This window comes from Odocoileus virginianus, chromosome 32, assembly GCF_023699985.2.
Source record: "Odocoileus virginianus isolate 20LAN1187 ecotype Illinois chromosome 32, Ovbor_1.2, whole genome shotgun sequence".
NCBI lineage: Eukaryota > Metazoa > Chordata > Mammalia > Artiodactyla > Cervidae > Odocoileus > Odocoileus virginianus.
Window position 1 is genome coordinate 24,785,808 of NC_069705.1, and position 16,130 is coordinate 24,801,937.

General features: G+C 43.8%; 1 non-coding gene across 1 annotated transcript; it reads right to left on the bottom strand.

The window, feature by feature from the left end:
* Positions 1-7,805: 7,805 nt before the first annotated feature.
* Positions 7,806-7,911, bottom strand: LOC139032666 (U6 spliceosomal RNA). The gene has a single exon (XR_011485245.1). It is a non-coding gene; the product is annotated as a U6 spliceosomal RNA (small nuclear RNA).
* Between the last annotated feature and the right edge of the window lie 8,219 nt (positions 7,912-16,130).

Sequence of the window (16,130 nt, forward strand, 5' to 3'; positions counted from 1 at the left end):
GTACTGTGGCGCCAAGGGCTCCTCTGTCCTCCACTGTCTCCCGAAGTTTGCTCAAATTCATGTCCATTGAGTCATTGTGCTATCTAACCATCTCATCCTGTATTGTCCCCTTCTCCTCTTGCCCTCAATCTTTTCCAGCTTCAGTGAGTCGGCTTTTCTAGTGAGTCGGCTCTTTGCAACAGGTGGCCAATATATTGAGGCTCCAGCTTCAGCAACAGTCCTTCCAATGAATATCCAGGGTTGATTTCCTTTAGGATTGACTTGTTTGATTTCCTTACTGCCCAAGGGACTCTCAAGAGTCTTCTCCAACACCATGGTTCTTCAGCCTTCAACCTTTATGGTCCAACTCTCACATCCATGCATGACTACAGACATTTGTCAGCAAAGTCTGACAAATATCTCTGCTTTTTTAATATGCTGTCTAGATTTTTCATAGCTTTTCTTCCAAGGAGCAAGGGTCTTGTAATTTCGTGGCTACAGTCACCATCTGTAGTGACTTTGGAGCCCAAGAAAATAAAATCTGTCACTGCTTCCCCCTTTTCCGCCTTCTGTTTTGCACTGGGGAAGGAAATGGCAATGCACTCTGGTATTCTTGCCTGGAGAACCCCATGCGCAGTATGAAAAGTCATTATCCCTGAAGTCTATTAAAGGGAGGCCTCCTGCTTTCAGGAGGGAGAATTCTAGTGCACTTAGTGAACTGGTGATCTTGGCCTCTTTCCCACCACGGAACCCATGCTGCCATAATCCCAGCCTCACAGACTGACTGGAAATGCTTGAAAGCTCTGCCTTTACTTGTCCTGCCTAGAATGCTGCCCTAGCTGCTTACCTACCTTCATTTCCTTCAAAAAGCCGTCTTTGAATGACTTCCTGTGTTTCCCCAAAGAGCCTTCATTTCTCATCCTAAAGCTTAACTGTGTGCTTTTTAAAGCACAGGAACCATGTGCTTATTTATCCTTGTCTCCTTTACATCCACATCCAATGCCTGCTTCACATTAGACCTTGCCTAAACGTCAGTTAAAATATTAAGATTCTAAAGCCTGGTGTATGATAATGGAGGGAGCGGAACAGTGTGACTTGACGAGGTTCCGCTGTGACAGAAAGACAGAAGCAGACATGCTGGGTGAGAAGGAACCGCAGGCCTTTGGACGGCAGCGCCTTGTCTCCTACACCACTCGGTGACAGGAAAATACAAAAGACGTTTTGACTCAGGGCCTGATCCTAAGGGCCTTTATCTAAATAAATAATGTGCAGTGAGATGTGATATAACATATGACTAAGAGTTTAGGGCTTCCCTGGTGACTCAGTGGTAAAGAATCCACCTGCCAATGCAGGAGACATGGGTTCGATCTCTGGTCCGGGAAGATCCCACATCTGCGTGCGGAGCGGCTAAGCCATGTACCACAACTACTGGGCCTGCGCTCTAGAGCCTGAGTTCTGCAACAAGAGAAGCCACCGCGGTGAGAAGCCCTCAAACTGCAACCGAGAGGAGCCCCTACTCGCTGCAACCAGAGAAAGCCCGTGTGCAGCAGCGAAGAGCCTGCACAGCCAGAAAAGTGAAAACTAAGAGCGTGGCTGCTGGAGACGCTGCTGCGGTGGACAAACCTTGCTGTCTCTGAGTCTGATGACTTGGTAAAGTTATGTGTGAGTGTCTGTGTGTGAAAGTCAGTCGTGTCCCACTCTGAGACCCCATGGACTGCAGTCCTCCAGGCTCCTCTGTCCACGGGATTCTCCAGCAAGAAGACTGGAGTGGGTTGCCATGCCCTCCTCCAGGTTGTCTTCCCTACCCAGGGATCGGACCCAGGTCTCCCTCACTTGTAAGTTGTATAACCTCCACATAACTGTGTTTCTTCAGCGGTAAAATGGGATATCTCCTAGGGTAATGATGAATATTGAGAGTTAATATAGAAAAAGACTTTTTAAATTTCTGATAAATTGTGCATCATAAATATTAGCTATTATTATTAGCTATCAAAGTGCCCTGAGAAAGATATAAGCGAAATGTTGTAGCAAGCTATTGTCTCTTGTCTTCGAGGTCTGAGGTGATATTTCATTGTGGTTTGATTTGCATTTCCCTAATAATAATCTGAAGCTGAAACTCCAATACTTTGGCCACCTCATGTGAAGAGTTAACTCATTGGAAAAGACCCTGATGCTGGGAGGGATTGGGGGCAGGAGGAGAAGGGGACGACAGAGGATGAGATGGCTGGATGGCATCACCGACTCGATGGACATGAGTTTGAGTAAACTCCAGGAGTTGATGATGGACAGGGAGGCCTGGCGTGTTGCGATTCATGGGGTCGCAAAGAGTCAGACACGACTGAGCGACTGAACTGAACTGAACTGAATAATTAGTGACATTGAGTGTCTTTTCATGTACCTGTTGCCCTTTAGAAAGATATCTATTGAGTTCTTTTGTCCATTTAAAATAGTTTTTTCTATTGAATTTCTTATATATTTTGAATATTAATCCCTTATCAGATGTATGATTTGCAAATATTTTCTCCATTTCTGTAGATTGCCCTTTTATTTTTGATGGTTTCTCTTACTGTGAGCAACTTTTTAAAAAGTATGTTGTAGTCCCAGCCATCAGCACCACTTTGTGGACAAATAAGAAAATGGCTACATTTTGCTCAAGTAGCGTCAATTCTGGAGAAGGCAATGGCACCCCACGCCACTACTCTCGTCTGGAAAATTCCACGGACGGAGGAGCCTGGTAGGCTGCAGTCCATGGGGTCGCTAAGAGTCGGACACAGCTGAGCGACTTCACTTTCACTTTTCCTTTCATGCATTGGAGAAGGAAATGGCAACCCACTCCAGTGTTCTTGCCTGAAGAATCCCAGGGATGGTTGAGCCTGGTGGGCTGCCATCTATGGGGTCGCACAGAGTCGGACACGACTGAAGCGACTTAGCAGCAGCAGCATCAGTTCAACTCAGTCGCTCAGTCGTGTCCGAGTCTTTGCGACCCCATGGACTGCAGCACGCCAGGCCTCCCTGTCCATCACCAACTCCCGGAGCTTACTCAAACTCGTGTCCATCGAATCGGTGATGCCATCCAATCATCTCTTCCTCTGTCAAGCAGCATCAGGGTGTGTTAAAAAATATCCAGTCTGAGCTATCAAGAAAGCTTAGTTCCAACTAACAGCACCACCTTGTGGACAACTAAGAAAATGGCTGCATTTTGTTCAAGTAGCTTCTGGTTGTCTTGTAACTAAGTATGTAAGCAAGTAAGTAAGTAAGTAAAGTCGCTCAGTCGTGTCCGACTCTTTGCGACCCCATGGAATGTAGCCTACCAGGCTGCTCCGTCCATGGGATTTTCCAGGCAAGGGTACTGGAGTGGGTTCCCATACCCAAACGAACTTACTTGCAAAACAGACATTCGCAGACTTAGAGAAGGAACTTAACGGTTGCCAGAGGAAAGGGATAGTTAGGGAGTTTGGGATGGACATGTACACACCACTGTATTTAAAACGAATAGCCAGCAAGGACCTACTGTATAGCACATGGAACTCTGCTCAATGTTACGTGGACGCCTGGATGGGAGGGGAGTTTGGGGGAGAACGGGTGTGTGTATGTGTGTGGCTGAGTCCCTTCACTGTTCTCCTGAAACTGTCACAGCATTGTTGATAAACTATACCCCAATGCCAAATAAAAAGTATAAAAAAATGATAATAGATGTGAAAGCACTTTGATATCTACTAAATTCAATAGAAGCCTAAAAGATTATTACTACAAAAGGCAGGCATGTGTTGGGCAAATGTGCAATAAAGTTAAGTGTTGCTTAAAAAAAGTACCCATAACCAAATTTGGAATTTAGAAAGCATCCTTGAAGCTGTATTTAGAGGATGTGTTTCCCTGAATGCGCTTTAAGATCACTTATAAATCTCTATCAGCAATACTATGCTGTCCTCGAAATACAAATATAACACTATTAATGTAGAAAGCGCTTCAGAAACTTGAAAGAACTGGTGTGTGTGTTTTTTTTTTAACACCATCTGATGTTACTTGAGCAAAATGTAGCCATTTTCCTATTTGTCCACAAGGTGGTGGTGTTTCCCTACCAATAACACAAGGTAGCCGCTCCCAGGAACACAAGGGACTCAGGATATCACTGTGGGTCCTTTTCCATTATTATTAGGTTTTCAGGGTGCATTTAGGTTTGTCCCATAGAAGAAATGTGTAGTTTTTCTTACAGAAGCATAATTTATGATTTAGTACAAAATTTGGCATTGTCAGAGTGAAGATTTCTCTTTTTCCCTTATAATTTCATTTATAATAATTATATTTTTAGTGATATAATGGCTTCATAAAAACATCATTATATTATACACCCAATGACTGTGAAATCATTTGCCTTGAAGCACAGTGAAATCATCAATCACCAAACTGGGTCTGAAATGGGCCATTTTAAGAAAGCTATTTACACTCTAATCTGCAAATTGGGTTTTTTTGTTGTTTTTTTTTTTTTTGAAATTAAAACATTTTTAAAATGTACCAACTACAGTTGCTTAACAAAAGTAATGGTTCTTTTTATGGTAAGGAAATAAATTGAACCTCTGTGCTGGAAAGTGCTGAAAACAAATCAGCTTTCTTTATAAATAGATTTTACTGCTGGCTTAGAAATTACCTTCTGTGCTTTTCAGATGATGGAAAAATGAAATCAGCTTCTGTTTGCACTGTGCAGACAGCATATTTACTGTGTCCCTTTCAAGAGGATTATGGAATGTTGGGAGGTCACGATTCTCAAAAAAGAGAATTCTAGGAAGTGGCAAAATGTGAAAATGAAAATAAAGCAAGCCTGGTTGTTTCATATATATACTTAGTATATATGCTGATGGATTGGAGGGAAAACCCTGGATGGGGAGCCAGCAGGTCATCTTGTTCTGACTTGGACGGACTTGACTTGATCTGCTATTCAATGAAGGCCAAGGCTGATGGGGCATCAGGTTGACTGGCATTAGAACTGGGAGAGAAGCCACTGGCCAGAACACGTGGTCATGGCCATGTGTTCAGAGTCTGGTGCTCAAAGCTAACTCAGTTCAGTCCCTCAGTCGTGTCCGACTCTTTGCGACCCCATGGACTGCAGCACGCCAGGCCTCCCTCTCCATCACCAGCTCCCAGAGCTTGCTCAAACTCATGTCCATTGAGTCGGTGATGCCATCCAACCATCTCATCCTCTGTCATCCCCTTCTCCTCCTGCCTTCAATCTTTCTCAGCATCAGAGTCTTTTCAAATGAGTCAGTTCTTTGCATCAGGTGGCCAAAGTACTGGAGTTTTTCAGCTTCAGCATCGGTCCTTCCAATGAATATTCAGGACTTAACCTCCTTCAGGATGGACTGGTTGGATCTCCTTGCAGTCCAAGGGACTCTCAAGAGTCTTCTCTAACACCACAGTTCAAAAACATCATTTCTAAAGTGTTCAGCTCTCTTTGCAGTCCAACTGTCCATACCTGACTACTGGAAAACCTCAAAAAAAGAAAAAGCTCAAAGCTAAGCAGGCGTTAGTGGCAAATCTGACACCAGCATGTAGGTGTCTCAGCTGCAGCTGAGACTCCAGTCTGGCGGGAGGATTCAGTCATCTTGGAGACGCAGCACAACCCACAGAGGTGTGCTCCGCAGATGCTGGCTGGCGAGCAGCACGGGGATGCTTCGTTCCGCTTGGTAGAGGCTCTTTGCGAGGCTGTTTGATAGAAACATCCTTCAGAAGCAGGGCCATGCTCTTCAGATGTAGGCAGAGGTTTGGCTCCTTGGAGCCGTAGCCCTAGAGCTCATAGTTCAAGGGAGGAGGGAGGAGGAAGCATCTCACGATGATAGGTGATTGTGTTTAAGCTGGATTTAAAAAAAATTATTATTTAGTTTTGGCTGCACGGGGTCTTCGTTGCTGCACGGGCTTTTTCTAGTTGCAGTGAGTGGGGGCTGCGCTCTGGCTGCGGTGCGCAGGCTTCTCTCGGGCTCTAGGGCCCACGGGCTTCCATAGTTGGCGGTGTGTGGGCTTAGCTCCCGCATGCCATGTGGAAACTTCCCGAACCAGGGATCGAACCCATGTACCCGGCATTGGCAGGTGGGTTCCTATCCACTGTGCCACCAGGGAAGCCCTAAACTGGATTTTTTTTTTAAAGCGAATTCTTATGTCTTAATCTGCTTGGGCTGCTATAACATATTATCGTAAACATGAAACTGCTTATTTCTCTCAGTTGTAGGGTCTGGGAAGTCCAAGATGAAGGCAAATTCTATGTCTGGTCAGGATCTGCTTTCTGATCTGCAGATGGCGCCTGTCCTCACATGCTGAGAGAATTCGCTTCCTGTTCCAACAAGAACAGAAATCCCATTATGAGTTCCTCACCATCATGACCTTACCTAAACTAAATCACCTCCCAGAAGGAAAGTTTGTAATGCCATCCCATTGTAGGTTAGAGCTGTAACATATGAATTTTTCTTTCTTCCTTTTTTTTTCATTTATTTTTATTAGTTGGAGGCTAATTACTTTACAATATTGTAGTGGTTTTTGCCATACATTGACATGAATCAGCCATGGATTTACATGTGTTCCCCATCCTGATCCCCCCTCCCACCTCCCTCCCCATCCTATCCCATCTGGGTCTTCCCAGTGCACCAGCCCTGAGCACTTGTCTCATGCATCCAACCTGGGCTGGCGATCTGTTTCACACTTGATAATATACATGTTTCAATGCTATTCTCTCAGATCACCTCACCCTTGCCTTCTCCCACAGAGTCCAAAAGTCTGTTCTATGCATCTGTGTCTCTTTTTCTGTCCTGTATATAAGGTTATTGTTACCATCTTTTTAAATTCCATATATATGTGTTAGTATACTGTATTGGTCTTTATCTTTCTGGCTTACTTCACTCTGTATAATGGGCTCCAGTTTCATCCATCTCATTAGAACTGATTCAAATGTATTCTTTTTAATGGCTGAGTAATATTCCATTGTGTATATGTACCATAGCTTTCTTATCCATTCATCTGCTGATGGGCATCTAGGTTGCTTCCATGTCCTGGCTATTATAAGCAGTGCTGCGATGAACATTGGGGTACACGTGTCTCTTTCAGATCTGGTTTCCTTGGTGTGTATGCCCAGAAGTGGGATTGCTGGGTCATATGGCAGTTCTATTTCCAGTTTTTTAAGGAATCTCCACACTGTTCTCCATAGTGGCTGTACTAGTTTGCATTCCCACCAACAGTGGAAGAGGGTTCCCTTTTCTCCACACCCTCTCCAGCATTTATTGCTTGTAGACTTTTGGATAGCAGCCATTCTGACTGGTGTGTAGTGGTACCTCATTGTGGTTTTGATTTGCATTTCTCTGGTAATGAGTGATGTTGAGCATCTTTTCATGTGTTTATTAGCCATCTGTATGTCTTCTTTGGAGAAATGTCTGTTTAGTTCTTTGGCCCATTTTTTGATTGGGTCATTTATTTTTCTGGAATTGAGCTGCCAGAGTTGCTTGTATATTTTTGAGATTAATCCTTTGTCTGTTGCTTCGTTTGCTATTATTTTCTCCCATTCTGAAGGCTGTCTTTTCACCTTGCTTATAGTTTCCTTTGTTGTGCAAAAGCCTGTAAGTTTCATTAGGTCCCATTTGTTTATTTTTGCTTTTATTTCCAATATTCTGGGAGGTGGGTCATAGAGGATCCTGCTGTGATTTATGTCGGAGAGTGTTTTGCCTATGTTGTCCTCTAGGAGTTTTATAGTTTCTGGCCTTACATTTAGATCTTTAATCAATTTTGAGTTTATTTTTGTGTATGGTGTTAGAAAGTGTTCTAGTTTCATTCTTTTACAAGTGGTTGACCAGAAAAATATGCAACGCTTCACGAATTTGCATGTCATCCTGTGCAGGGGCCATGCTAATCTTCTCTGTATCATTCCAATTTTAGTATATGTGCTGCCAAAATGAGCACTGTAACATATGAATTTTGAGAAATCACAAACATGTAGACCACAGCACCTCATCTGATAAGATCTAGTCCCTAAAAATGATGTAAAATTATGACTTGATTCTTGTCCAAACTGTCTGTCTGGATTTCTTAAAAACAAAGCATAGTTGACTATTTCCTTGAAAGATTCATTCATCTATGCCCCATTATAGTTACAGAATTTTTACAGAATTACATCCATGAGACTTCTAATAGCTTAATGTATCATAGGAGGCTTTAAAACATTACAGGTAAAGCATATGCTTTGAAATCACACCATAGAATTTGTAAACAAATCCACACAAAACCCTCCTGTTGGCTCCTGTTACTGGTCCAATTTTGCTGAGGAACTAAATTTGAGAGACTTGCCCAAGATCACACAATTAATAAGTGGTAGAGCTGAAGTTTGTATCCTAAGTCTCTCTGAGTCCAGGACCTATTTACCTTTGTCCAACACTGCTTTTTAAAGACCTGGATAATGCTAACATTTTTCCTTTTGAAATCTCACTTCCTTCTGGGTAGCAACTTAATCTGTGAAGAGGGAACCATAATACAGACGAAAAAAGTGCTTTGAAATCTTCAGTGTTTGTGGTGAGGAACAGTCCTGTGGGATCGTCAGTGGGAGAGCACCTCTTGAAGGCTCTCTGTGCACCAGTTCAGTAAGAAGTAGAGATGTTACTATTGGCCTGTATAGGAAAGAAAGCCCACAGCTCGGACCCTTCCCTTCCCTTTTACTTCATCTCCAAAGGACTTTTTATACTTGGTCAAGTTTAAGGATCTTTTATGAGCCCCTGGGTAGACATTGATCTTTCCCAGATCTAGGTAAAGATTAAAAAAAAAAAGTTATTTGTTTTATTTGGCTGCACTGAGTCTTAGTTATGGCATGTGGGATCTAGTTCCTTGACCAGGGATTGAACCCGGGCCCCCTGCATTGGGAGCGCAGATTCTTAGCCATTGGACCACCAAGGAAGTCCCTCTAGAGACTAGGTAAAGATTTATGGGCAAGCAGAAGAGTTAATGTAGCTTGTGACTACTCCTTTTGGGAAAAAGTTTAATCATTTCTTTCTTTGAATCCCCTTCGTTCCCTCAGATGCTGGACAAAATGCATCTGCTTTCTAATTCTTGTCAGCAGGGGATCCGCTCTCTTTCACTGAACACACAACCAAAAACAAATAAGAAAGAATAAAATGAAACCTAGGCAAGCTTCCCAGGCATCCTCAAGACCACTCTCTGTCTGGTTGCTGTCCTCATCCTCCTCTTGACAGGCGTTCCATCCCTTTCTCCTAAGAGAGTGTCCAGATCTAAGACTTGGGTCTGACCTTTGGGAGAAGTAGGCGGGAGGAGTCTCTGGCTTGCTTTGGCATTTGACCAAGGACTTCCCTGGTGGTTCAGATGGTAAAGAATCTGCCTGCAATGCGGGAGACCTGGGTTTGATCCATGGGTTGGGAAGGTCCCCTTCAGAAGGGAATGGCAACCCATTCCAGTATTCTTGCCTGAAAAATCTGGTGGACAGAGGAGCCTGGAGGTCGGGGTTGCAAAGAATTGGACATGACTGAACAGATCACACACACACACACACACACACACGAAACAGAGTCCTTCCAGCGTTCAACTCAGCGCAGTGACCTCTCTGTGTATTTGGGGAAAATCTCCAGGTAGTAATAAACGGTTATTTTCCTGTGCTTTGTTGTCTGTACATATATATCTTCCTTAGGGACATCATGTGGAGATGGGTTCTTTGGCCAAATACCATCTGAATCACTGCCATTATGACGACTTGTCCACCCTTGTGGAACTGAAATCTAAATGGAGATTGAGCGAACAAGTACAGTGACCCAATTATGTTACGATGTCAATCTTTTCGTGTCTTCTTAGGGATATTGATTGTTTCCCCCCTTGCTCACCAAGTTCTAGGCTTGGTGATAAAAGGGATGTTTTGATCTGCAGCAAACTTCCTGATTGGTTAGCAGTAAACTTGACTGCCTCCCATAAGACTGCTGGGAACTATCTCTTGTCTCAATCAGAAATTCCATTATTTGGAGATGTGCGTGAGCTGGGAAGGTTGTAAATATTTATGGATTACCTGCTGTATGCTCAACCCTATGTTAAGCACTGGACGTGTTAAATAATTTTGAACATCTTCATGTTCAGCCCTCACGACAATACTCTGATGTTCTTTTTCTCCCCCTAGTTGTGGTGAGTGGGGGCTACCTTTTGTTGTGGTGCGCAGGCATTGTGCTGGCTTCTCTTGCTGTGGAGCACGGGCTCCAGGCCATGTGGGCTCAGTGCTTGCAGCTCCCGGGCTCTCGAGCATAGGCGCAATAGCGGCTCATGGGTGTGGTTGCTCTTTGGCATGTGGGATCTCCTGGATCTGGGGTTGAACCTGTGTCTCTTGCATTGGCAGGTGGATTCATTACCACTGAATTTTACTTTTTTGGGCTCCAAAATCTCACTGCAAATGGTGATTGCAGCCATGAAATGAAAAGATGCTTACTCCTTGGAAGGAAAGTTATGACCAACCCAGACAGCATATTAAAAAGCAGAGACATTACTTTGTTCCATCTAGTCAAGGCTATATAAAGAAAGCTGAGCACCAAAGAATTGATGCTTTTGAACTGTGTTGTTGGAGAAGACTCTTGAGAGTCCCTTGAACTGCAAGGAGATCCAACCAGTCCATCCTAAAGGAGATCAGTCCTGATAGTCATTGGAAGGACTGATGTTGAAGCTGAAACTCCAACACTTTGGCCACCTAATGCAAAGAATTGACTCATTGGAAAAGACCCTGATGCTGGGAGGGATTGAGGGCAGGAGGAGAGGGGGACGACAGAGGATGAGATGGCTGGATGGCATCACTGACTCAATGGACATGAGTTTGGGTAAACTCTGGGAGTTGGTGATGGACAGGGAGGCCTGCTGTGCTGCGGTTAATGGGCTCTCAAAGAGTCAGACACGACTGAAAGACTAAACTGAACTGAATTGAACTGAGCCACCAGGGAAGTCCCAGATGCTTGGTTTTGGCAGAGACACAGGCAAATCTGGGGTCAGGAGGCCTGAGCAGGCCACCAGGAAGCAGGCAGGGTCCAGGGAAGTGTGGCGCTGGTTGTCTAGGACACTGGCCGCCTTTGGGCTGGAGGCACATCACAAAACCCCACTCCGCTTCCCTCAGATGCTGCGCAGGTCTGCTGGAGCTAAGAGAGCTCTGAGAAGGACCACTCCACGGCCTGAGCGTGGGTCCTGGGCTGCCTCCCCTCATCAATATCTTGGCTGATGGCTATGCATGTGGGGACTATTTGCCTGGCTTTCTTAACCCATGCCAGAAAGCATGCTTTTGAAGTGGTTTGAAAAGCTCTGAAGGAGACGTGCTTCAGGTATTGGTGTAACTGCCAAAGAGAAAAAGATTCTGCTTTTCATCAGCTGCTTGCTCCAGTGGTCTGTGTCTCTCCGGCACCTACTGCTGATGGCCCTGTTGGGCAGGCATACAGGTCGTGCAGCGGAGGGTGAACGGCAGCTAAGGGTTCTTCCTCCCCATCCCAGGCTGGGCGTCCAGCAGCCTTACGATGCTGGGATGCTCCAGTGCAGGTAGGCTGGAGATCAGTGGCCACTCTTACAGTGCGAGGTTGGACACTCTTTATAGTTTCCCCAGACATGAAAATTGGCAGAACTTGAGAAAGAATCACTGGCAGGAAGTTCATTTTCTTTTCCTGCTACCTTCCCCAGCCGTAAAACTAAAAGCTTTTTACCTAAATGATGTTTGGGATCTCCTGGGAGTTGGACAGCAGTTCCTCCAGAGTTTTTCCCAATCAGAGTTCAGTCCTAGCGATCTGAGAGTTCCAATAGTCCATTTGAATTGGAAAAAAGCTGTTCTAATTGATGCCTTTCATAATCTCTTCCACCCCTAGAAGGCTTCTGATTTTTGTATCTTTAGGTTTTCCCCACTCCCCCTACCAAATCTCAGATTCCTGAGTGAAAGCCTCTCATTTTGAATTTCATCATCTCTCACTTAATTAGAACTTCATTCACCTGTTGTGCTGGGTTTACCCTCATCCCTTCAAAATAAGGTTCCCCTGAGCTTTCTCCAACTATCTGATCCAGAGCTGTGTAATTCTTAGGGCTTCCCTGGTGGCTCAATGGTACCGACTCCGCCAGGAGACAGGGGTTCGATCCCTGGTTCAGAAAGATCCCCTGGAGGAGGAAATGGCAACCCACTCCAGTATTCTTTCCTGGGAAATCCCATGGACAGAGGAGACTGGTGGATATAGTCCACGGGGTTGCAAAGAGTCAGAGATGACTTAACAATTAAACAATAACCTTTTGAAAGGACTTATCTCCAAATAGTCACATTGTGAGGTTTTGGGGATAGGACTTCAACACATACATTTTGGATGAACACAGTTGAGACATAACAGTCATCAATAGCCTTCTTATTTTTCAGTTCAGTGGGATCTGAGGAATTTTCAGTATTAAACCTCTTCCTCTTTTCTTAGCAGGGGGGTGGGTGGGTGGGGTGGGTGTGCTCCTTTGATTCTATACTTGGATGATTTTCTTCCCCTCTCTTTGGCTCAGATCCTCCCCCTCCTCCCTGCCATCTCCTTTCCTTACCTCCAAACCCTAAGTGCTAGAATTCCTCGGGACTTCATTCTGGGTCCTCTTCTCTTCTCACTTGATAAAGACTTTAAGATTTTAATAATTCCTATGCCTTAAATATCATTTGAACACGTATGACTCTCAGATGTAAATCTGTACTACAGACCTTTCTTGCTAAGTGCCAGAACACCAGGTCCAGCTGTTGTTGTTTCTTTTTGTTTTTTAGTTTCCACTTGGATTTTCGCAGTCATTCCTAAAATCAGAACTCAGAAACCTTGAAATCTATCCCCAAATGTTATGCCTCTTCCTAAATCTGTTCCTTCCTGTTAGTTTGCTTCTTATCCAGCCTTCTTGTTCTTCATAGAAATAACTTTCATTTACCCACTTGCTTCTGCCAGAAATGAGGACTAATCCTTGATGCTTCTTTCTCTTGTCACACCTCTATAGGACCACTTGCAATCAAGTCCTGTTACTCTCCTTCAAAAACATGTCCTGATAGCAATCTCCTTCCATCCGCATGAGTACCTCTCACCCAGTAAGTAAACAGAACTCCTCCTTCCAACTCTGTGCCCCTCCAGTTCATTCTCTACAGAGCATCCAGGGAGATCCTTTAAAGATTTCAGTTAGATCTTATTTATTCTCTGTTTAAAGATCATTAACGGTTTCCCACCCACAAGATAATTCTGCTAGATTGCAAGCTCTAAGCCTGCTATATCCTTTTGGAAATAGATCTTGCCAAGATACTTTTCATTTGGTTTCATTTAGTATTTTTTTTTCTTTAAATGTAAAGTGCTGCTACCTTATCATTGCCAATGAAATTCTGCTTACAGTTGTTAACATGAGTTTAAATTGACATAATGGGCAACTGTCTTTGGCATATATACATGACAGTCCTTTTGTAAGGCTTAATGTGTATCAGGTAAATTTACAAGCCACAGCGTATTTAATCCTAATAACAAAGACTTATGTATTACTATTCTATTTTTACAAACAAAAACCAAATATAGATTAAATAATTTGCCTGAATTGCAAAAAAAAAGAAAAAATAAGTTTGCTTTGTTTATTTCTGTTTCCCCAGAGCTTAGCCTGGGCTTCCCTATGGCTCAGTGGTAAAGAATCCACCTGCCAATACAGGAGATGCAGGAGACATGGGTTTGATTCCTGAGTTGGGAAGATCCCCTGGAGGAGGAAATGGCAACCCACTTCAGTATTTTTGCCTGGAAAATTCCATGAACAGAGGAGCCTGGTGAGTTACAGTCCATGGGGTCCCAAAAAGTCAGCTGTAACTGGGCACAAGCAGACAGACAGAGACTAGCCCAGTGCCTTGTATTAATACCTAATAGGCACCTGACACAGTGACCCAGCTCTCGTCTACCTTTTCAGCCTCATCTTTCATGCCAGTACTCACCTGTCTTGGTCACTGCTCTTCTTCAGACCTGTCGCTGGCCTGGTCCAGGCTGCCTGGGCTGTGGTGCACCCACTCTCCCTTTGGCTGGATTCTCTGGTGGACTGGATACACTAAGCGGTGTCCGTGATCAGAAGCCTGGGCATCCTGGAAGCTTGTTAGGACTCAGGCCCCACCCTAGACATAATGGAGCAGAACCCACACTTTACCAAAGTCCTCAGTGATTCACGTGCACGTGAAAGTGTGGCCTCAGCCTAAGCGTTAGTTGTTAGAGAGACCTTTCCCAAATGACCAGTATAAGTTCGCCCGAGTAGTGGATTCACTCATCGCATCTGTGACGCCCAGAAGGGAAAGGAAGCGAGACGCGGGGGAGGAAGGCAGGGGAGGTGAAGCCTGCCAATCAGAAGCTGTTAAACTTTTAACTAAGTCTGACCTTTCAAAAGTTTCGGATTTATGTCTGAGTCTCCTCTGCTGCCCTGTACGTGGGATTGTTGGTACCATCTTTCTAGATTCCATATATATGCGTTAATATAAGGTATTTGTCTTTCTCTTCCTGACTTCACTCTGTGTAATAGACTCTAGGTTCCTCCACCTCTTTAGAACTGACTTACATGTGTTCCTTTTCATAGCTGAGTACTATTCCATTGTATATGTACTACAACTTCCTTATCCATTCATCTGCCAGTGGACATCTGGGTTGCTTCCAAGTCCTAGCTATTGTAAATAGTGCTGCAGTGAACATCGGGGTACAAGTGTCTTATTCAACTTCTGGTTCCCTTGGAGTATATGCCCAGTAATGGGATTGCTGGGTTGTGACTCAGTGGGAGAAGGAGAGGCTGGGATGGTTTGAGAGAATAGCACTGAAGCATATACATTACCATATGTAAAACAGATAACCAGTGTGCATTTGATGCATGAAGTAGGGCACCCAAAGCCGGTGTTCCGTGACAACCTGGAAGGATAGAGTGAGGAGGGAGGTGGGCGGCGGGTTTCAGGATGGAGGGGACACATGTATATCTATGGCCAATTCATGTTGATGTATAGCAAATACCATCACAGGATTGTAAAGTAATTATCCTCTAATTAAAATAAATAAGTTAATTTTAAAAATCCACAATGGAAATTGAAATAAAAATTCAACACAGAAAAAAGTTTTGGATTACACAGAGGAACCTGTGATATCTGTGAATAGTATGAATTGATTTGAGCAAACAGAAAGTTGCAAGAAGCTTTGTGTTAACAGAGTTTTGAGTCCACCCTGGAAACCTCTTGATGTAGTTGTTTTGTGTTGATTTGTCACTCTATGACACCACGGGATAAATGCTCAGCAGTGAGTCACAATCACTCTGGGTTTTCCAATATTTCACTGATCCATGGCTGTGCATTGTAGAAAATCTGGCTAGGCACCTTTTCTTTAATGTGATTGGATGCCAGCTTTGGTGAAAGTCAATTGTTCAGTGTTTTGTTGCAAATACTTTAGATGTTACATCGCTGACCGATTGATTTGTGGTTCCTGGGGCCTTCGGTAGATTCTGTAAGAAGCCTCAAAATAACATTATTGCAGATCTCCAGCACGTTAGAAAGGACATGCAATGAGTGTTCAACCAATGAATGAAGCCATGGTTTGTGACGGAGAGACGAACGAAAACACAGTAATTAAAATTAAACACCATTGTAACTTACCGCTGAAAACATTTCTACACTGATAGTCCAAGCATACACATTAAATCACCCGTCATCACTCGAACTTCACTTTCATTGGGTTTCTTAGGGTGAGAGGGCCACTGGATTGATTGCCTTCCATGCTGCGGCGGCTTCATCTGTTCCAACCTTAGATATAGACTCATGCTTCATGCGTTCTCTTTGGATTCATCAGCCAAAATACTGGAGTGGCTGCCTTCTCCCAGAGTTCCACACATCTGGATTTATCATGAGTCTCCTGTTTTGGCATTAGGATTATTGTTTATCACTTTCTGAGAAGCTGCCTTTTATGTGGTATCATTATAATACTTTAAGGATTCATTATTCCATTTACTACTCGTGAATAATTGGCTCACCGAGCTTTGTTTTTTATAATCCTGTCTCATTAAATCATAGATAGCATTAAACACATTTCATTTGTTAGATGGCTAGTTAATAATAAAAGTAAAATTTGCTAATGAGCATATTAGCCCCCATCACGCTTAATTAAATATCAACAAAGTGGCCTCAAAAA